We start from the raw sequence: 24,999 nt of genomic DNA on the forward strand, positions 1-24,999 counted from the left end.
TTTTTGTTATTTTACTTTTACACCAAACCCTCCAAAGAATGAATGTCGTAATTGGCACAACTTTTTGGAATTTCGAGTCCTCAATGCTCTTCAACTTTATACTTGTTTGGCTTTCTTACTATTTTGATATGAGCGTCACTGATGAGTCTTATGTAGACGAAACGGGCGTCTGGCATATCAACTCATAAGCTTGGTACTTTTTATCAAATGTTGTCCAGTATTTCATTAATCTCTTGCTAACAATTATGTCAGTGGTGGAGTAGGTTACGATAAAATTGAGAATGGAAATGGGGAATGTGTCAAAGAGACAACAACCCGACCATAGAGCAGACAACAGCCGAAGGCCACCAATGGGTCTTCAATGCAGCGAGAAACTCCCACACCGGAGGCGTCCATCAGCTGGCCCCTAAACAAATATGTATACTAGTTCAGTGATAATGGACGTCATACTAAACTCATAGATGTCTGTTAAGTTGTACCAAATACATAGCCATATTCATCTGAATTGGATACTCCGAACCAAGCAGGTGCAGGCGGAAATGATGACTGATATTAACAGGAATACTTGCAGACTGGGTTACCAGGGAAGGCCGTGGACAGAGTATGCGCAATTTATATGGCAGGACATTTAAAGTTGATGTCCGACCCTACAAATATCATTGTATGTAAACTCATCAAAGATCCAAGATTGAAATTTTGTATTTGCGACAGACGGGCGTTTCGTGTACCAAAGAATCTTTAGTGACGCCCGAATCTAAAAAAGTTGAAATATGCCAAAATAAAGTACGAAGTTGAAGAGCAATGAGGACAAAAATTTTTAAAGTTTTGCCAAATACAGCTAAGGTAATATATTCCTGAGGTAGAAAAAGCCTTATATACGTCACATTTATCAAAAAAACATTCTTATTGTGAATCCTTTTTTAACAATTTTCTACAGAAGGATATGCCTGTTCAAGTCAGCAATATGACAGTTGTGTTCCATTCCTTTGACATGTTTGATATGTTTGAGCTTTTAAATTTGCCATTTGATAAGGAAATTTCCGTTTATAATTTTCCTTGCAGTTCGGTATTTTTGTTATTCAACTTTTCATTATCTTAGACATTGCTTATATCACGATATGGAACTGTTATAAAAGCAAGGATTATTTTATTGTACATACTATCTAAAATACATTTACCAAAACTCATCAGTTTCAAAGGGGCGAGGTGATTAAAACCATAAACCGAAAAAGGCAGTCAAGCGAAGGCAAAAAAGAATAATAAATGACGAAAATGCCTTGCAACAGGGCACCGATGGACCGATGGACCCTGAAGAGAGTTGTAATTAGGATTCCTTAATGCACAGAGAGCATACAAATCTCCAAAATGTACACATTCATACAGGGGCTAAGCTGCTTATTTATACATCCCACACAACCAAAATAGTAGCTTCACTTTAACAGAGATTTTTTTATGGAAGTAAGACTATATTTCTATATCCTGATTTAACAAAAGAGATGGAAAATGAGGTGTCACCTGATGCTGGTAAAAAGAAGACATATAATCGTCCATTCTACTGAGGCTCGGTCACATCCAAGCTGTGTTAAGTACTACAGAAGTGGAATCACGCAAATATCGAGTCAACTGTTTCACCGTGTATGATAGGTTTTTGAAAAAAACATGGCTGTGTAATAAAATCGTACAGTTTTGCCTAACCGGTTACTCGGATAATTGTTCGACCGAATAACCGGTTAACCGGTAGTTTAAGTTGATGTTTGAAGGCCTTATCTACAAATGTACGTTTTTAGTATACGATGAATTGAAGTTTGTCCTTTGACAGTAAAGGCTTGGCTGTGATGATTACTGGCGAAGTTTGACTTTTAAATTCCAATACACCATATCTACTTTGGCGTTTGTAATAACTTAAGATTGAAGAAAAAACCTTTTTGATCTCTTCGAATTGAAAATGTCTGCAACCGATGATTCTTTGATTTTTTTTTATGTCAAAAATAATAATGTGGAGTGTTTCAATTTGGAATGAGACTGATACTCGTACCATCGTGTATACATTAATTACATTCCACAATTTTTAAGTTGTCATTTCGTTTAAAGTATGACAAAGCCTTGCACGATGGAGGTTGCACATTCAGATGTATGTCTACGCAATACTAGATCAAAAATAAAATAATGAATTAAATCGTAAATTTAATTTGATTACTTATTTAAAGTTACCGTTTAAAAAAACATGTATACTAACTATGTTTACTTAAGATCTTGCCGCGAGCTAAAAGACAAGTTGTATGAGTTCTAATTAATTTCCAGTTTTTTGGATAAACAATAGTAATCAATATACTGGACAATTGATCTGTCAAATTAATTACTACGACGATTTTTTTTTATATAGAACAAAAGTATTGAATGATTTCAATACACATTTAAATCAAATCTATTAAAATTTTAAGAAAGTCCGGTTTACCGTTATAGAATAACCGTTTCACTGCTGATATCGGATATGTTCCTTATGTCGTAACTACAATACCCTCCCTTTTCACGAATGTACTTACCGAATTAGACTATTTACCGGATTTGTAATAACATAAGCAACACGACGGGTGCCACATGTGGAGCAGGATCTCCTTACCCTTCCGGAGCACCTGAGATCACCCCCAGTTTAAGTGGGGTTCGGGAGGGGGGGGGAGGAGTTTCTTATATTTGTCTAAAATCATCTAATCTCTTATTTTTAATCCAAAGATTAATCTTAAAGGGACACTAGCTACGAGATATATATATAAAAATCTAAAATAATCTATTTATATCTATATTTATGTTTACATCGCTTATATGGTCATCGGACGACTTCGGAGGTCAATTCGATAGTTAATTAGATGGCGTCTAGACTAAAATACACACGAAATGAAGCTACATATTATCGAGCCCATGCCCTGTAAATTGTTTATTTTTAGACTTTTAACAGTTTGGATAAATTTTTTACATTGTTATAAATCAAATATGAGAATTTGAGAGTCAAATCGGTGAACATGAATTTGACAGCTAGTGCCCCTTTAATAAATAAGATGTCATTTTTTTTGGTTTAAATAATATAAAATAACATTTTGGTCACTGACTTCGTTTTTATGGTATACGTCATTCAAATTGGTGAAAAAATACCACAATACGTCGAAATAAGCGTAACGTCAGAAAGGTAACAGATTGGTTAATTTATAAAAATCGAAGTGAGTGACCGTATGTTTATCTAAGTAATACCAATAAAACGGAAACGGCCAAAGCAAATACATATATTCTCGTACTCTGACAAAAAAACGACTCTGATTCAAACAAAATTTCTTGGAAACTGACATTATCAAAATGGTAGATTTCGCATTGACAACATAGTTGTTATTTTCAGAAGGCATGTTTTTCAGCAAACAAACGGCATTCACATTTGGACCAACTGCGCTCCTTTTCTTGTCGACTTTACTTCATCCATGCAAGGCAGATTTATTACAGGAAGCTTAAAGGAGGAAGGAAAAGAAGCTAAATTTATCGCTAAATTGAACTAAACATTTTACCGACACCATCATGAGTTGGTTACACGTTCTGGATAATCTGTCCCAATCGTCGTTACCACAATCATGTACCCTTTTCCTCGAATGTATCCTACCAAATAAGATTTATCGCCGGTTTTAAACTAACATGAACAATACAACGGGTTTGACATGTGGAACAGTATCTGTTTACCCTTCCCTAACAAATGAGATTACCCCTGGTTAAGGGTTAGTAAATGAATTGACCAATGATATACGACCTTGGTGGTGTCATATGGTTATATAAGAGTCAATTACCAACAATTGCTTTTTAAAGCGTCAATTAACCACCCGCTATTAAATTGCGCGCTGCAATATATACTTTAAATGATTATCAACGTTTTTTTAAAGCAGTAACACGATTGGTGTCACATGTGGAGCAGGATCTGCTAACCCTTCTGTGCCATCTGCGATGAACTCCCTAGTGAACGAAAACAAAAGAAAATCCACTCTTCTTATGATAGAGTCGAGAAAGTCAATAATAGAACAATATCGGTGACGATACTGATCAAAAGTGATTTTTAAATAATAAATGTAGATTTTAAAGAAATTATTTGATGAACTGTGTTATTATAAATATATATGCAAATACACGATGTTTTATGTTCAGTATTTATCGAGATAATTCCTCAAGAAGCTTGCGAAACTGAAATTTAAAAACTGCCAATCTTTGCTGCATATTGATATAAAAATGGAAAAAATCTTGTACATACAAAATCGAAAGATCTTTCATGTCACCAATTTTTAAGTGTTCCAAAAAGTTCTTAGCATGTTACAATTTCTCACAGTTTGCTTATTTTTATCAACCTTAAGTTATCGAGCACGCCGGTACATGCACATTCAATAGAAAACTATAGTCTTTTCGTGAATACAAACATTTAAAAGTCTGTCTGTGCAGGTTAAAAAATTAAAGATAACTATTTTTATATAGTAGGTATCTTTTCTCGATTTTGTATACAATTTTAGAAAAGGTCGTCTCGAGTTTTTATAAGTATTTTCGGTCTTCTCGATCTATTCACAATCAATGTTTTTATCGAATTAAGGTCTGTTTGATTTTGCTTAGTAACTTAATTTCCAAAAGTGCCAATCTTTGCTGCAATTCTTACTTGTGACCGTTAAACGTTTGAAGTGTCATTGTCAATCTTGCTTCCTCATAACGTAGCTTGAGCAGTATATGTGTCAAGGGCACATCAATTGTCTAATAATATATTTCATCTAGATGTATCGACACTACTGTTTGACGAACAAGGCCGTGAATGCGCCATTTATCTTATAACTAGTTTTTGGTTATACATAAATTAATAAGACATTTAACCTTCTAATTTCCAGAGATTTATATTATTTACTTATGACATGAATAATGATGCAAATCGTTTTCAGTGTTCTGTAAATTAGACAGTTGACGGTTTTTGCTTATTTATTATGGACCATATAGTTGTTCTACTCTACCCTGTTTTTTGCTTTTAAAGCCATTTTATGTTCGAGCGTACTTTCAGAAAGACCTTTTTTCGCACACCATTTGTGAGTTTGAACCAAGAACCATTTGAAAATGCAATTAGAGTACTATTAATAATTAAAAAAAAAAAAATCGTTTGGAAATAGTAATAAAGTATGTTCAGTCTGTACTTTATTCAAAAAATGTTCTTACTTTATTCAAATGATTTTCTTTTTTGGGCAAAACAAAATCTACTTCAAGCTGACAACAAGAATTGTGTTTCAGTCCAAGTTGGATAAACGTTAATTATAAATTAAAAGACAAAAACATTTTTGAACATTCTAGCAATGCAATTTCACAAAAGAAAAACATAGTTTTTCATGTTTTTGTCCTATTCAAACTGTCAAATTATCACATTACTATCGGTGCCGAGATCGAACGTATATTCAAAGTATATCAAGGAAAACATCTTTAAACAATTGTCTACTACTGTTGGATACTGCATAATAAACTTAAGATGTTTAATAATTTGGATCTCTCTTGGTTTCTAGCTTACTTATTCATTGCAAGATTATTACAATTATGTAGATTCAGATACTGGATTGTTTGTTAAACATGTTAAGAAGACACCACGAGCACTTATCCGTTGTGTATCTTGTAAACTATTGTTGTGACGTCATTTCACGATTTGTAGTCCTGTCATGTAATGTTGTCATTTTAATGTTATATTAAAATTGTCATAAAAGCGGGAGGTTTGGCTAGCCACAAAACCAGGTTCAACCCACCATTTTTTTCTTAAAATGTCCTGTACCAAGTCAGGAAAATGGCCATTGTTATATTATAGTTCGTTTCTGTGTGTGTTACATTTTAATGTTGTGTTTCTGTTGTGTCGTAGTTCTCCTCTTATATTTGATGTGTTTCCCTCAGTTTTAGTTTGTAACCCAGCTTTGTTTTTTTCTCAATCGATTTATGAATTTCGAACAGCGGTATACTACTGTTGCCTTTATTTACAGTATAACAGCTCTCTTCATAGATTCATCCCTTTACACATCAACTCAACTTACCAACGATTTCTCATATTTATTGCACATACAAATAAATTCATTTATCAGTAGTATACACGTGGTGAAGACTTGATACTTTGAAGAAATCTTTTTAAACAGAATCATTTGCACTGGTAAACTATTATTCTGTCATATTTAAGTTGCCATTGATTGAGTAGGTTTCCGAAATGTATTAATTATGACGCAAAAACTTAAGCATGTTTATACTTTTAATAAAGCATGTTACATGATTTCATGAAAGTAGCACTCCGAATTAAGTCCCACCTCAATTTGCGATCGTGGTGATTTGATATAAATCAACAAATAAATGATTCATTTGATAAACAAATTAAATTACAAATAAAAAAACACGAAAACAAGAAGGGATGTTCTATACGGATCGCAAAAAAATCAAAATAACATACAACATAGAAAATCCACAGAAAAAAAGAGAATTGTTTTAAATTTTGGATATTTACATGTTTTTGACTCGAGCATCACTGAAGGGACATACATTGTCGAAATGTGCATTTAGTACCTTCAATGTTATTTGATAAAGGCCGTTTGGTTGTTGAACCTTCAATAATCATTAATCGATAGTTACAGATATTGTCAGACAAGGAAGATATGTTTAATAGTACAATGCATTTAAATTTCATCAACAGATGTTAACAAAACAAGCACAGCGTGTAACAGTAAAAGTGTATGTGTAATTTGATACACTTGTTGACGAAAACGGTCAATTGATATAAATAAAATACCGATAGTTAAAAATAAAACATAACAGGATTGTGAAAGTTCAATTCTGAACGCAAAAATATCAAACCAAAATGCAAAATAGGAAAAAAAGAAAGAAAAAAAAAAAAAAAACCGAAAGAAATTATAACAACAAAAAACAGAAAATAGAAAATCGATTTTACTCTCAGCGTAAACGGCCAAAAACGTTTTTGCCTCGAATCTTCCAATATTCACTTATTCATACATAAATATAATTCCGATCTAATTCATATTTTTATTTTATGCAATATATAATTGTATAAAAATACAGTGAAACCTGTTTTCAGAGACCACTTAAGGGAGAACAAAAAAGTGGTCTCTTATGACAGGTGGTCTTTTAATACAGGTTCAAATTATATGAAATGTACTACAGAGGGATCTAAAATTTATGGTCTTATAATACAGGTTTTTGCTTAATACAGGTGGTCTCTAAAGCAGGTTTGACTGTTTCTGGTATTTCATATGTGCTTCATGTCAATACGTCAGAGTTGTTTTGGACTGTCTCGATTTGGTGGACTGCACTGTCGATAATTTTGCATGCAGGTTGACGTACTGTTTGTTCCCGAACTCTATATCAGCCATTTCTTTAGTTTTAGCTTAAGAAACACACATATTGCTTTCATGACATTTGCTGTTTTTGTGTGACAATTTATCTGAACTAAGGACTATGTCTCCTTTATTTATAACTTGGATTCCATATCCCGATATGGGTAAGTCTGTTATTTTTTAAATAATAGCTTCCCATTTTTTTTACGTTTTGGATATTCGAACGTTTTTAATCGAGCACGACTGAAAGGACCTGAGCCATTGCTGTCTTGATTTGTTGGACTGTGGTCGATACCTCTGCATATTGACTGTTCTCGAATGTACCAGCTTACATACGTACTTACATATGAAAAACGCATATTGTATTCATGACATTTTTTTGTTTTTTTTTTTGTTGCAGTTATACAAAATTAAGGACTGCGTCACCATCGTGTTTAACTCTGATTCCATATCCGAATGTGGATAGGTCCTTTTTTTTAACGTTTCATTTTTGTTTCAAGTTAACGATATCGAATGTTTGAACTTGAGTGTCACTGAAGGGACATGCATCGTCGAAATGTGCACTTGGGACCGTTAATGATATTTGATAATGGAGTTTAGTGATTGAAAAATTAAAAATCACTAACAAATAACAATACACGTTGTCAACCCAGGAAGGTATGGTTAAAAGTACAATGCATTTAACATTTTATCTACAGATGTTAGCAAAAAAATTTGACGAAATGTTTTGTTTTATATTCAGAGCATGAAACAGTAAATGTATATGTATCTGATAAACTAGTATATATACATAATATCTATAACTTGATGAATAGAGAAATATTTATAAGTTGCCATTGATTGAGTAGGTTTCCGAAATATATTAGTAATAAAGTAAAATATTTAGCATTTTCATACTCATTATAAAGCATGTTACAGGATTTCATTGACGTAGCACTCCGAATTAATATAAGTCACATCTTAATTTGCGATCGTACTGATTTACACGTATGCATTTGAACAAATGAAATAAATATAAATCAACAAATAAATGATTCTTTTGTAAAACAAATCAAATTACAAATGAAAAACACAAAACGGGAAGGGATATTCAATACGGACCGCAAAAAAACCAAAATAATATACAAAATAGGAAGAGAGAAAAATCAAAGAAAACTGAGAATTGTTTTAAGTTTTGGATATTTGAATGTTTTTGACTCGAGCATCACTGAAGGGACATACATTGTCGAAATGTGCATTTAGTACCTTCAATGTTATTTGATAAAGGCCGTTTGGTGGTTGAAACTGCAATAATCATTAACCGATAATTACAGATATTGTCAGACAAGGAAGATATGTTTAATAGTACAATGCATTTAAATTTCATCAACAGATGTTAACAAAACAAGCACAGCGTGTAATAGTAAAAATGTATGTGTAATTTGATACACTTGTTGACGAAAACGGTCAATTGATATAAATAAAATACCGATAGTTAAAAATAAAACATAACAGGATTGTGAAAGTTCAATTCTGAACGCAAAAATATCAAAACAAAATGCAAAATAGGAAAAAAAGAAAGAAAAAAAAACAACAGAAAGAAATTATAACAACAAAAAACAGAAAATAGAGAATCGATTTTACTCCCAGCGTAAACGGCCAAAAACGTTTATGCCTCGAATCTTCCAATATTCACTTATTCATACATAAATATAATTCCGATCTAATTCATATCTTTATTTTATGCAATATATAATTGTATAAAAATACAGTGAAACCTGTTTTTAGAGACCACTTAAGGGAGAACAAAAAAGTGGTCTCTTATGACAGGTTGTCTTTTAATACAGGTTCAAACTATATGAAATGTACTACAGAGGGATCTAAAATTTATGGTCTTATAATGTAACAGTAAAAGTGTATATGTAATTTGATGCACTTATTGACGAAAACGGTCAATTGATGTAAATAAAATACTCCGATAGTTAGTGATAAATTATGGTAAAGAACCGAGAATAGAGAATAATTGGCAACATCAAATACAGATTAGAGAAAAATGACAAACTAAATTAAGAGAAGGTAAAGAAGGGGAAACGTGCTTAAAAAAAGAGAACACATAATCAAGGGACCCCATCCAGACCCTCACGAACGAATTAAAGGGAAAACTTTAAAAGTCTATTCTAAACTAAAAATTCTACCGAGAAAAGAATATACATTTGACCAACATATTCCGGGGTTGGAAAAGGGGCATGACATATGCGGCAGGTTTAAATCTTTAAAAAAAAAACCATTAGGACGCATAAAACGTGTTGACGGCTATCACCAAGCGAAGCAGGCTTCCATTGAAAACTCGTTCAACTAGATATCAATAATCATATCATAAAAAATGCATTAGTTTTGGATTGAAGATTTTCTTTTAAGATTCGAAGCTACTTTTTGAACATATGATATTTAAGTATAAGTATTACATGAAAGGGGAAAACACAGAAAGTACACAATGGCTATTTGCAAAATATTTGTTTTATAATATACTGTTAAAATCGAATATGTAGTACGATGTTTATGTTACATGCATATTCTACTTGAATGATTTTTATCTTTGATACGATCCCTATATTTCTCCTATAAACAGTAGGTGTCAATAGTCGGTGTCGAGAGTTGTTGAAAAGGTCTAAAGTACATTGTGTTAAAAATTCATCTACAGATGTGTACACAACAAGTGGGAAGTTTTTGTATTATGTTAACAGCATGAAATAGTAAAAATATATGTGTCCGATAGATATATAAAATCTATGATTTATTTGATAGAGAAATACGCAATGAAATTATATTTGGAAATAAAAAAACATTAAAGATAATAGATAAAGCAGTAACGATGCTAACTTCAATCAAAATCAGTATAATTTATAATCGCGAACTAATTGACGGAAAGAAAATATTTCGACAGTTAGAAATAAAACATAACTGAATAGCCGAAATATTAATACTTAAATAGGCAATACCAAGAAGTTTGCTAGATATCCTTTAAACAAAAGACTCTAGTTTTCAGATCTTAACAATGAAAACTTCTATTGGTATTTTATAAAAAAAAAATTAAAATAACATGAAACATTGGAGCAACGACATGCCAGAGAATAGTAGACAATCAACCATTACAAATGAGACAATTCTGAAACTTTATTTACGTACATAAGCAAACGCTGTGTCGAAGACTCACTGGTGGCCTAGGGCTGTTTTCTGCTCTTTGGTCGGGTTGTTGTCTCTTTGACACATTCCCCATTTCCATCTCAATTTTATCAAAAACTGTAAGTCGAAATTATTAAGCTATATATAACCGAACAAAGAAAATCTTTTTTAATGAAATATATCAAAAGAGTGTGCTTTATGTAAACGCACAGATAACTATCAACAAGTTTTCTACGATTGTGAATTTGTAAAATACTTCAGGAATAAAATTGCATAGACAATGAGGTGAAATACCACCAAATCATAGTACGTCACATCCGGTTGCATACGAAAAAGGGTCGAAAAAATAATTCCCTTGAATTTGACAGTTGTAAGAAATTAATCCTACATTTCATTACAGTAAAACATTACTGGGTCATCAACATATATCTTGGGTGTTTCAAAGCACCATTATTTTTTCATTTGGTGTTTCTATAGAATATTTTTGGAAATTTGAGGTTACATGGTTACCAAAGTTTGTACACAGATAAAAAAGAGATGAAAATTTGATTGGTTAACTTCCAGTGAAAGGTATTTTCTTATATGCAATGAAATGTAATGTGAAATTTTGTCTATAGTACCGGATAAAACTTAACACATGCCAAGTATTTCTTCCTTTGAAACAAAGATAAATTCTGCACAATTTTTTGAAAAGTGCAAATTTTACAAAGACTATTAGGGGAAAATCAATGGTGGTATTACACCTTGAAAATCATAAATTTTTGTTATAAAATACTACGAAAAGACATAGTCTTTAGAAATAAATAAAGGGAACAGTAGTAAACTGCTGTTCAATAGTCATAAATCGATTAAGCGAAAATAAATCCGGGTCACAAACCAAAAACGAGTGAAACACATCAACAAGGTAAATACGTGAATACCAATTTACTGTGTAGTTCATTTTTGGTAATATTCTTTTGATGTGGCTAGGTACTTATGCATCATTCCAATCTGTTATTGTCATGGGGTCATTTTTTTGTGATCTTGTCTTTCATTTTTGATAATGTGCTTTGTCTATATGCAATTTTGTTTTTCTTTGTTGACATATTTGTTTGTTTTATAATGATCAAGATTATAATATCCAAAGTATGCCTCTTTGTTTAATTCACACATTGTTTTCAATATGATTGAATTGTTTGCGACTGGCATACAAGTGGGAGGTTTAACTAGCAACAAAACTAGGTCTAATTCACCATTTCCTACATAGGAAAATGCCTGTACCAAGTCAGGAATATGACAGTTGTTTTCTATTCGTTTAATATGTTTGATTTTAATTTTGCCATTTGATAATTTTCCTGAGAGTTCGGTATTTTTTTTCATTTTACCTTTAAGATGATTTGCATTCATATATGTATGTAATAAAGGATTTAACTAACTATCAAGTATATAGTAAGTTTTATCTTTAGGATATTCTATTCCTCAAACTATCAATATAACAAGGTACATTGACCGTGAAAGCTGTTGGAAGTGAACTGGTAAGTGAACTGCCTTAAGGTTAAATAAATTACCTATTATTGTAAAAAAGCAATCATGGATTCAATCAAATAATCAAACAAGAAGGAGTAGCAAAGCGTTTATGATTAAAATTCGTAAATTTTATTTTAATATATAAATCAGGAAATAGTCTCTGATGGGATCACATGGACTCAAAACGGATCGAGACCAGATGCGTCAACAGAGTAATTGTCAGCCATTGCGCATGCATGGATCGTCATACAAATCCATATGTTATTAAAGTTCATCGTCGACCACTATCTGTTCACTGATATTAAACACACCTATCATAATTATGTCCTCACTCGTTAATGACGTATAGACCAATCAAAAACCCAAGGCAACATCAGTTATGGTCCATTGGCCACATGGTAATGACACTACTCATTCAGATTATAAAACTGTATTTGTCGTCATTTCACTCATTCTCGTCATAAACCTCTCAGGTAAATAACATGGGGAAAACTGCTCTGTTCGTGATGAGTGTGGCTTTCATTGTAACTAAAGGTGAGTGATTATTTCCAATGACTTTTTATAATGATACATGAATCTTTCAAATATAAGACAATGTACAGAGGTTGTGAGTTAATTGGACATCACATATAAATACAGCTACGACGGTCAGTTTCTGTAATGTGTGTCATGGCTTTTAAATTAAACCATAGAATACAATACATATCTGGTTTTTAATGTTTCACATATGTACAACGTGTATTTCATTTTTTATAAATTTGCACGACACATGTCTTTTTTTTTAACAATTAGAGTTGTTTTCCCGTTGAAGTGTATGGATCAAATCTACAAACTGTGATTGATTTTAAGAATTAAAACAAAAGGTGCATTAGAAGCAGATTATAAACAAAAAATTTAATTATATTGTAACAATGCGGAAGGAAAGCTTTGCATTGTCTTTTGGCTAATCAAACAAAGATTTATTAAGCAAGATTATGATGTTTTACTTATTTAAGATATTTTAGGAAGTTTTAAAGTTTTATATCAATAACGATTGCAAATGACCATGAAGGATCGAATAAAAGTATAAACGTTTATACATTTTGCTATTGTTCATCTGAACACTGATTTGTTTCAAATTACAGGTGAGGCAAACTATAATGCATGTACCGATGTTTATAGTGGATATTGTTCAGACTCTAAAATATGCAACTCGTTAGGAGGGCAAGTGGAGACACTGTCAGTAAGATGTCAATGTGGTAAAGCATGTTGCAAATGTACTGGTAAGTAACTAATTTCAAAAACCATCATCGTAGGATTTCATACCGACCTACATAAAATATTGATTAGGCTTATGTGAATGTCCTGAATATATATAAGAGAATATAGACTGTAAAAATACACAAAATATCACAGTATGCAATGTTATATTATTATAAGAAAAGTGTTTTTTTTCTAAAAAATATTCGGATTCCCAAATTGATAAAAAAAAATATTCTGTTCAAGCAGAGGACAAAAAAAATATTCTGAATCCAGATTTCAAATATATTTGTTCTGACTCATACAAAAAAAACATAGCTCCCCCTGAAGTTAAATGGTTGCTCCCTTATTAACCACAAAGCATTTCATTCCCAGACACATGTCCTGTTGGTTCTACATGTATGAGTGAAGGTGAAACCTGTGATGGAGTGAAAGATACAAACGGTTGTTGTGGCAACAGGTTTTGTTGTACTCCTACTGCAACAACGACACCAGAGACAACTACACCATGTAAGTAATTATATTATCACAGATTCTTAAAAAATGTTTGGAGGGACATACATTATTAACAACAATTGATTGAAAAACAATCATACATAATCAAATAAAAAATATTAATAATCGATCAAAAACCTGGACGCAAAGTATTTGATTATCCGAAAAACTGTAAACAAATTTAACAGCATTACAACATGCACAACGAAAATCTTTAAAAAATATATCATGGCTAAATGAATATGAATTTCCACAGATAAAAAGGTTTTGAATGAATCACAATTCTACTTTTGTTCTATAAGTGCCAATTATTCAAGGGATATTCATTCGTAGAATGGCAATATTAATTACTAATTAAAGGATGAAACGCATGATAGCTGCTACCCTCAAATCAGAAGACTAAAAATAATATGACTTATCCTTTTTTATTTGGGGAAACGGGAGAACGTTTTGAAAAAATTTGAAAATAAAAAGTCATATATTTGTTCACCCAAAACAAAATTAAAAAAATCAAAATACATGAAATGGAAATCAAAACTCTTTTCTGATCAAAATTCGCAGATTTTATAATAGATAAACAAATAAACAGTGAAACAGTATTAAAGATAAGTTGTTATGAAAATGCAATAATTATTGATTAAAATATTTTGATAATATGAACTGTAAACACATTTCATTATGTTACAGGTGGTGTAACCAATTGTCCAGGTGAATGTTGTCCGGTCAGTTGTCAGCAAGGTAATGAACAGGAAGAATATTGCTGTGAACAAGCTGGATTTGTATGCTGGTTAGTTTAAGTTAACAAACCAAATGATATGATTTTCGTGCACAGATGACCTGCGACTAGTTTCACTAAAATATCTTACAAAAATATTGACTCTTAAGAGAAAAAATCTGGCAGCGACTCTTTTCACCAAAAAATCTTCCAATTAAAATTGATCGTTAGTTATACTGAATTTCAAATGTGTTTAATTTACGAATATTTTTACTCGAATTTCAAAGCTTTATTTATAAAGAGCCAAAATTTACATGATTTTCATGACAAATCTTAAGTAAATTAAACGGTCGTAACTTTACGGGTACCATCGGCCTGTGTTAAGAAAAGATTTTACTCTTGAGTTTTTTTAAAGAATTATAAGTATCACATAGATCTACCTTTATAGAAACCAAATAGCTGGCCAGGATTGATCCTACTTAATTTCGTAAAGCTATTCTCAGAGAACGCGTTGTTTTGCGATAAATCTGACAATCTGATTAATTAAATATAAATTATGCAATATCTGACAGTTACATAATGATAGCATATCTTCTATTTTCAGCACAGAGTGGTATGTTATATAATATATGGAGTCTTTTGAAGTTCAGAGATGGTTGTATCATTACATACATATACATTATGATACTTATTACCAAAACAATTTATCAAACGATCGGTGCTATCGATGTTTTACCATCTGTTAGTTGCTATAGAATTTAAGATTGTATGTTCTCCGTTTCGAAATCCTAATTGGTAATCCTCTGCAAAACGTAATAAATAAGACCAAACTGAGATTTAGAAAAATATGCGCAGCGCTAAAAGTTATCAATATTAGTAAACCACTTTCGAAGAAACTGATCTTGAATACAGATTTAAAAGTTAAATAATCAATGTTTTGGTTTTAAAAACAATATAAACTAATCCTGACTTGACAAATATAGATTTCACAAATGACACTCATTTAAATTCATAAATAGCCTCACTATGAAATCTGAAAAAGAGTTTTTACTTAGAACTACTTAGTGCATTATCAATATTCAACTAATATTAAGCTTACAAAAATACCTGATTTTCTGTTTTAATTTTAACATGAATACTTATACTTTACATTTTGCCATTTCCTATTCATGGAAACATGTATATAACCATTAAGGTTATAACAAAATGTTGACTGCTGTGTCCCACTTTTTGATATGTTTACCTAATATTCCAGTTTTATCTGGTCAAACATTGCTATCAATATTATGGAATTTCATGCAAATGCCATACAAATGAGAGGTTTAGCAAGCAAAAAAAAAAGGTTTACTTCACCATTTTCACCATACGGAAATTACTGTACTAAGTCAGGAATATGACAGTTGTTTTCCATTCGTTTAATGTGTATAAGCTATTGATTTTAGCATTTGTTAAGGGACTTTCCGTTTAGAATTTTCCTTTCAGTTCGGTATTTTTTATTATTTTACTTGTTTCATATACTTTTGGTCCTTTTTGGTTTTCTCAGCTCTTCAAGGTTAAGAAAAAAATGGATTATCAAATATTGAACTCGTCGAAATTAGCATCTTGTAAATTAAAATGTGTACCGTTAATGTCATTATAAATTTTAACAAAATAATGTTTATCATTTCAGTAGGGGCTCTGAAACATAGAACTGAATCTTGAAGCCGACAGTTTGTGAAATATCTACAGTCTGTTTTAATAAAATAATTAAAATTGTATGTTATTCATGTTATTGATTATAGAGACTATGACACATGTTTCCTGGATAACTTTTGACACCACAAACGTTATGAAACCACATGGATAATTTACACCCAAAACGCACAAATACAAAACGGTTAATCTCGTAATTGTCGAGGGATTAATGAAATTTACCTGTGAATAAACTAATCATAGATACCAGGATTGAAATTTTGTATTTGGGCCAGATGCTCGTCTCGTCTACAAAAGACTCATCAGTGACGCTCGAATCAAAAAAAGTTAAAAAGGCCAAATAAAATACGAAGTTAATGAGCATTGAGGACCAAAAATTCCTAAAAGTTTTGCCAAAAACAGCTAAGGTAATCTATTCCTGAGGTAGAAAAGCCTTAGTAGATAATATATGTAGATGGTACTCTACATTGGGTTCTGAAAAACTCCTTCATAAAAATCCTGGATCCGCATCTGTTTAGGATTCATTTTTAAAAAGAACTACACTTTGTATAAGCATATTCAAAATTTACAAATTAAATGCATAGATATCTTTTATAAGTGTATGGCTGGTTGCGCCCCATCCGGTTCTTGTAAGTTATTCCATACAATTTAGTATGTTGGATTTAATATACAGGATCCTAGTTCTTTAGACAAGTATCCTCTGACCTTGACCTCATTTCATGTGTCAGTGATCTTGTGGACTCTTATTTTTTTATTCCCCTTGGGTATCTAAACTATATGTTATAAAAATAAATAGCACAATACAACACCTGCATTTCTCAACAGGATGAGATCCAGCTAGAACATGTAAAGAAAGCACAAATTTTAGAAGGCAGGGGCAAAATGTGTTAATAATAAACTCATTATAGATACCAGGATTAAATTATGTACGCCAGAGGCGTTTAGTCTATTAAAAACTCACCGGTGACGCTCGAATCAAAGTAAAAAAATACAAAATTAAAGGACCTTTGTGAGCACGCTCACATACCCTACGCCCCCACATTGTCACTGGACAAACAAAATCTCACCAGGTTCCTAAGTTCAAAGACTCATAACTCTACAAAAGTCAACTGATAAATTTTTCTTGTGGATACGCACATTTACATATTATGTCCTCATTAATTACAAAGTTTCATGAAATTCTGCTGTGTGGTTTCAGAGGAGTTGCGTTACAAACTGTTGCAGTAGTATATTGAGGCCAATAAGTTCAAAGAGGCATAACTCATAGAAAAAAAATTGAATCATAATTTCCTGTCGATATGCACATCTACATAGCATGTCCTTATATCTGCAAAGTTTCATGAAATTATGTTGTGTGGTTTCAGAGGAGTTGCGATGACAAACTGTTGCAGTAGTATATTGAGGCCAATAAGTTCAAAGAGGCATAACTCCTAGAAAAAAAATTGAATCATAATTTCCTGTCGATATGCCCATCTACATAATATGTCCTTATTATCTACAAAGTTTCATGAAATACTGTTGTGCGGTTTCAGAGGAGTTGCGATGACAAGAACAGGACAGACAGACGGACGGGTCGAAAACATTATACCCTCCGCAACTTCGTTGCGTGGGGTGTAATAAGCGACATGTCTGTATTATATCAAAATTTTAAATTATATAACAAATATATGGCTATGGTTAAATTTAACGAAACTGTTAAAGGTCTTTCTTCAACACTTTGTTCCTTAATTGACATACACATTATAATTAAAACCATGTGTTATTTTCTAAACAACAAAAATAAGAGATTAATGTACACTATCATACTATTCGACAGTAAAAAATAAGAAATAAACAAAAAAAAATGGCACAAAAAAAATAAATAAAGCGTTTCGTTTTCATACTTTCCAACATTTCAGCAGCACCTGCATAAGGAGTAAATGTCTCACAGTTGATACGATATTCCAGGGCTTGTGTTTCCTATCATGATTTCATTGATATAGGGTTGCTGCTTACAATGAAGCTATTAAAATCTTAGAGTACCAAAGTTGAAACCATCCATTCGAAAATTCTACGGACGCCACCACGAGTTAGTTGACTGTTATTGAAAATCTGTTTCACAGATGACGTCGGATATGTTTCATTCGTAACCACCACCCGGTCTTTTTTCTCCAAATAAAACCTACCACATTATAACTATCACCATGTTTGATCTTACATGAACACAAAGACGGGTGTCACACGTGGAGCAGGATATGCATTCCCTTCCGGAGCACCTGTGTTAACCTCCGGTTGTTGATGGTGTTTGTGTGGCTCAGTCTTAAGTTTTCTACGTTATGTTTTAAACACTGTTGTATGTCTGTTTTGTGTTTTTCGTTCGTGCCTTGGCGTTGTCAGTTTATTTTTAAGTTATGAGTTTAAATGTCCCGTTGGTGTCTTTCGCCTCTCTTTTTCAAGGCTAATAAATAAAACTTTCTATGGAGTGTATAGATATATAACTACCAGCTTATACAGAGTTTAACGTCGTATCCAATGCGAAAATTGTAATAGTCAACTTTGGGAGTCTTCTACGACATTAGAAACTACAACACTGTATAGCAGCCGAGTAGATGCCTCGAAAAGAATAGACTTAACGCTTACAACTGCAATACCTTAATATTAACTCCGATTAGCCTACCAGTTTGGCCATCATTAGTTCAGTGCTTCTTTGGTGTCTATTGTTGACATATTGATACACATTCGTGTTGAGAAGTTAGTAACCAGTTGATGTGAGTTCTCTGCATTTTTTTGTCACGTTTTGCTTTTTTTAACCGATGGTTTGATATTGCCACTCCTAGAAGAGACGTTTTTGCAGTTTAATTCAAAACCATGACCACACAAAGATCATTTGAACTAATCTAAATTAGAACAATATCTATTTATTGACACAAGTCTTTAGTGTTGAACAATGACCACGGTCATCTGCAATTAAACATAAAACAGTGAAAACATTAATAACCACAATTGAGTCCATAGTTATTAGTCATAAACGTTCATGACTCTGTGAATCACAGTATCTTATACAAAATAGTAAAATTTCTCATCGAAACCAATGCTTTGCAATATATATCTAATGCAGGCCACGTCCACTTGTATTTGTAGTATTTGTATTTTTATCCATCTGATGAGTTTAGCCTCTTACAACTGATTTTTATGGTTCGTTTTTATGTTGTACTGTTACACCACTGTCCCAGGTTGGGGGGAGGGTTGGGATCCCGGTAACATGTTTAACCCAGCCACATTCTGTATGTGTGTGCCTGTCTAAAGTCAGGAGCCTGTAATTCAGTGGTTGTCGTTTGTTTATGTGTTACATATTTGTTTTTCGTTCATTTTTTGTACATAAATTAGGCCGTTAGCTTTCTCGTTTGAATTGTTTTACATTGTTATTTTGGGGCCTTTTATAGCTGACTGTGCAGTATGGGCTTTGCGCATTGTTGAAGGCCGTACGGTGACCTATAGTTGTTAATTTTTGTGTCATTTGGTCTCTTGTGGGGAGTTGTCTCATTGGCAATCATACCACATCTTCTTTTTTATAAATAAATACATATATCAGGTAATTGGCAACTAAATAAATTATATATACACGCGTACATAATATAATTTTTATAATGTCTATAGAAAATCTCTTTGCATTGTATAATAAAACAATGTTAAAGTTAAAAGTTAATAAAACTCAAAATATTGTATTTAAATGACATGTATGCTTTTCACTACCAATTATACTTTTCTAACTCCCACCTAGCTATCTATTGTTTTTTTTTTATACAGATCATTACTATTCATTATGACGAAAGCTTTTTTCTACTATCTCCTATATGATTAGATATACATTTAAACATTATTATCAAGTGTGATTAGTGAAGACCTTTATTCTGACTCTATTCAGAAATTACTGTAAATTTTGTTTATAATTGTGATCCTACATGGGTACGGTAGAGTTAATAAAGAAACACATTCTTGAATCACAAAGTAGAATTGCCATTGTTTTTTTTTTCTATCTGACAACTTATTAGACGCATCAAAGCGAAAACTGAACATTGTAAAATATATCAGTAATTATTTACAATCCAAGGAACTTTTATTATATATCTCTGCAACATTATCATTTGCTTTACGATTTCGAGACCAGCTAGAATTCAAACAATGGAGCAAACGGGAGCAGCAGGCGATTCGATCCTAAATGTTAGATCTCGGAAGCGAATATCTCAATTAAATGGAGATTATCTTATTAAGTTTAAAGATTTAAGAAAGACAGACATTACCCCGACAATGAAACATCGCAATAGATTCCACAAGGAATGCTGTGAAAGACAGGTTGTGTTGTGGCGAAAAGAAAGGAATATGAATGTCAGGGATATAAAAAAGACACAGGAATGTTTTAAGCAAAACTATTTTCGGCTCCAATCGGACAAACAAAAAATTCAACAAGAAAAACATAAAGACGACATTGTTATAACGGAAAAGGAACAACCTGATGATTCAAAAAAGAAAGAGAAAGACAAACATTTGGATGTTATAAGAATGATGAAATTATTGATGAAACAAGATAATGAAAATATTGAAAGAAAATCCGAAGAAGTGCAAGAAAAGATTGTGAAAATTGATAGACGGAATGAAATACCATTGATACATTTTATGTGATATCGTGCATGCACACTGAAAAAATAAAGTAAAGTAAAAATAAATACAATATCACTCCAATCTTAATATTTGTCTGACTTTGTTGAATCGGCTTGTTAAAATGAAGGATTTATAAAACTTATGTTTTTTCTAATTAATTTTGCCTTATTTGAGAAATATATCGATATCGATGTTTATTAAAATTAAATATCAAAGTAGAATTTGTTCAAACTTTATTTATACAAACCTTGAATTGTTTACCTCATAATGATTAAAATATTCATGCTCGACAAAGTGAAATCAATTATTATTTCTAAAAACTGAATGTAAATTGATGTCTTGTGTATTGTTTTTGTGTCGTATGAGGCCTCATTGGCTGAGTGGTTTACGTAGTCAGAACTACTGTGTCACTAGTAGCGTGTCAACACTAAGGTTGTGAATTCGAATCAATCCCGCACGTGTCAGGTCCGCTCGACTCCAATCTTAATTGACTAGAATTGTCAGTTTTGCTACTCGAAGGAAATATTCTTATTAGAATCGAAATAATTCTTTCAGGACATGCTCTATGCTCATTTCAACATGGGTAAGCGTTAGCGAGGTATTAAATGTTGACAAATATAATGCCTACCCATGTTAAAATGAGCACAGAGCATGGCATGATAGAATTATTCGATTCTAATAGGAATATTTTAAAAAAGAACGTCATATTAGAATATGTTTTTTTAACAAACGCCAAAGTTAACACGGTGACATGTAACTTTTGGTCGTTGAGGTCGCATAATGATTTCTACAAAAAGATTGTCTAGCATAGAATTAATCTAATAATTTTGTTCGTGTTTTAAAAGGGAAAAATTCGTCAGAACAGTACTAGCTAAAGGATGATCAAACTCATAAGTCGAAAACGAACTGACCATGCCACGGCACCAAAAAAAAAAAACGACCAAAAGGCAAACAACTGTTTTCAAAACACGACATAGAAAACTAAAGATTGAGCAACACAAAACGCACCAAAAACCGGGGGAGGGGGGATCTCACTGGTTTTCAGGAAGGGTAAGCAGATACTGCTCAACAAGTGACACCCGTCGTATTTCTCTTATTAAATCCGTTATTACGTTATGTCAAGTGAGCAGGCAACACACAATAGAGGATTGGCGAGAGAGATTTAAGAAAATATGAAATTTAATGAACTTATACATCGTTATCCCCATAAAAATGTCATGAAATAGAAGGTCCATTATAATAAAAGTTCCGAGTAAAAGAAATAATCTGTAATATTATTTAAACTCGAACAAATATTACTGTATTTGTTTCTAAGGGAATAAAAGGTATAGAATATGTGTTCCAGCTGGAACATATATTATAACATTGTTTATAACAAAGGTTCCAGTGGAACTTCTGTTAGGCGGAACAAATATACGTTGACATTTGTTCCTAACGGAATAAAGGGTATAGACTGTTTGTTCCAGCTGGAACAGATATTATAGCATTGTTTATAACAAAGGTTCCAGGGGAACTTCTGTTAGGCGGAACAAATATACGTTGACATTTGTTCCTAACGGAATAAAGAGTATAGACTATTTATTCCAGCTGGAACAGATATTATAGCATTGTTTATAACAAAGGTTCCAGCTGGAACGTCTGTTAGGCGGATCAACTATACGTTGACAACAGTACCTTATTACATTTTGATTTTTTCGTAAAATTTACAATGTTAGAATTATCAAAGTGGATATATTTGTGAAAAAAGATGTATTAAGTTCAAACTAATAACTTTAAGGAAATACCGAATTTTAACAGTTTATTTGTAATATGTTCATTTAAAATTATACATGATTGTACAAATTTTCTTTTGTTGATTAATCTTATCTCCTTTCAGTTTCTTGTATTTATTAAAACTCTTTGAGCGTTCCTGATGAAGGTAAATCCACTGAGAGAAGCGCTTCCAGTGGCGGATCCAGAGGGGGACACAGGATTGAGCAAGAACGTATTGACTTCTATTCCACTATTCCACCAAACAGAAAGTATAATACTCTATAGACTATTACACTCTCATGAAATAAAGTTCCACGGCACTATTATTTACCTACGAAAACATGTTTAACCCCAAACGCCCAAGCCTATTTTAAAATAACATAGCTGAATAATGATCCCCAGTCAGTATAAGCTCTAGATATATTTAAATGTCTAAGGTACGAACCATTTGATTTGAGGAAACAGTCTGAGATATTTGAGAGAAAAATTTGACTCTGATTTTTGCCTTAAACAAAAATTCTGGCTGTATCTGGATTGAAAACAATAATCTTGTCCACTGTTTTTGCTATTAGAAACGAAAATTTCCAACAGAATTATTTAGCATTAACTGAACATGATCAATAAAAACGGGCATATTTTTTTTTGTGGCAGGGGCTTACATGTCTGACCGGAATGCCTGTTTCGCCGAACTGATATACTTTTTTCAAGACCAGACTGCAACCTGCCTGCTGGGTGTGGCCTTTATGTCTCCATTTGTCGACCGTCATTCATTATTTCGCTGTCATTTCAGACTCATTCGTAGCTTTTGGTTGATTTTGAATCCCTCACTTCCCTTAATTTTGTTGGGTGAAACATATCAACCAAATATTTGGATAAAAATTGCTTGTTTGTTTTTTTTAACTGGTGTCGGTCGTATTGTAAATTTCATTGAATATCCCGGCGTATATCTTGTTTACAACAAGAAATCTGAGAGGTTATGATAAGTTAACTTACAACAAAACGGCGAGAATTTTCCATGTCTATTTTTTTACTGACAAGTCCCACATCAAATTTATCAGTACATAGCTTTGGATCCATACTATCATTTAATGATAGACAATTAATAGAGAGAATACAGCATCAAAAATGTCCAACCCTTACACTTTACAGAAACTTCAAAATATACATGCCCCACGCCAGGAACCGTTAAAAAAAGTGCATATTACACTTATTTCATGTTTTTATCCCCAAAAAGGTCCCAAAAATTTTGCGCTTCGCTCCGCTCGGCGAACTAAAAAACATCGCCCCCCTTTCCAAAATCCTGGATCCGCCCCTGGCTTCGGACGCATGAAATCATATAACGTGTTGTTTTCTTTTTCTACATACCTCTGCTGGTGGACTGTCAATCCCCGAGTGTTTCATCAGTTCAGTAGTCAGTTCTTCGGTACTGACAGGATTTATAACAATCCTTTCTAAAATTGTCCGTTAATAAATTTTGAAATTATAAAGAAAATAAGGTTTCAACTCCCTCAGGCAGAGTTGGCCTTAAATGGCTTAAGCATTTTTTTAGGTTCTTTTTGGTCATATAGCTCTTCAATTGTTTCAAATTGGTTCTTATAAATTCTTATCTTTCAAATATTTGGCTTTGCGCGTTCCGGATGAATGTTAGTCCAGAAAACCGCTTCAGACGCATGAAATTATATAACGTATTGTTTTCATTTTTTGAAGACAACACACAGATTATTGAGAGGGCATATTAGGCTTATATTTCAGTATTAATTAAATCATTTCATACACATAATACTACTGGAGAATATTAACAAACACAATAGGTAAGGAAAAAAGAGGACATGCCCCGAAAGCTTCATGAAAAAAAAATCCAGACAGAGGCTTATATCGTATTTTGCTATCTACAAAAACCACAAATTCCCGTTTGCTAATTGTTTTTTTTAAGTAGTACAAATGTAACAATGAACTTTGTGAAGTTCAGAACACTGCGACTGTAATACTTAGTATTAGATGAACATAATGATTTATATTCAATAAATACATAATTATATATATATGTAATACTTCTTTGCTAATAACAAAAAATTATGATCCTAACAATGTAATTTAAAACACGATTCACAGTGATCACAGCGCACATATCAAAACTGTACAATAAGAGGAACAAAAATGATGGACAGCGTCAGTGGTTTCTGTGGGAATCGAACCCGCGAAGTTTCAATTTTTCCAGTTTGTGCCATTACAATTACGAAGTAACCACTCGACTACGCCAACATAACATTTAATTGTCCAGTTTACATTATTTAAATATACCTGAGAAAGATCACATGACTAGCTATGTTTAAAGCTTTTATTCGCGGAACGAAAAGCTGTCCTTGTCAGATTTTCTCTTTCTATGCACGTTTTCAAGATTATAGACAAAGATTGCATATTACTCCTATGTTTTAT

The 24,999-nt window shown here is 32.3% G+C and overlaps 1 long non-coding RNA gene across 1 annotated transcript; it reads left to right on the plus strand.

Annotated features, from left to right (window-relative positions):
* The first annotated feature begins 13,166 nt into the window (after window positions 1-13,166).
* On the plus strand, window positions 13,167-14,553 carry LOC127716441 (uncharacterized). Its single transcript, XR_007988929.1, has 3 exons — window positions 13,167-13,294; window positions 13,647-13,781; window positions 14,454-14,553. It is a non-coding gene; the product is annotated as an uncharacterized LOC127716441 (long non-coding RNA).
* The last annotated feature ends 10,446 nt before the right edge of the window (window positions 14,554-24,999 follow it).

This window comes from Mytilus californianus, unplaced genomic scaffold (genome assembly GCF_021869535.1).
Source record: "Mytilus californianus isolate M0D057914Y unplaced genomic scaffold, xbMytCali1.0.p SCAF_9, whole genome shotgun sequence".
NCBI classification, from domain to species: Eukaryota; Metazoa; Mollusca; class Bivalvia; order Mytilida; family Mytilidae; genus Mytilus; species Mytilus californianus.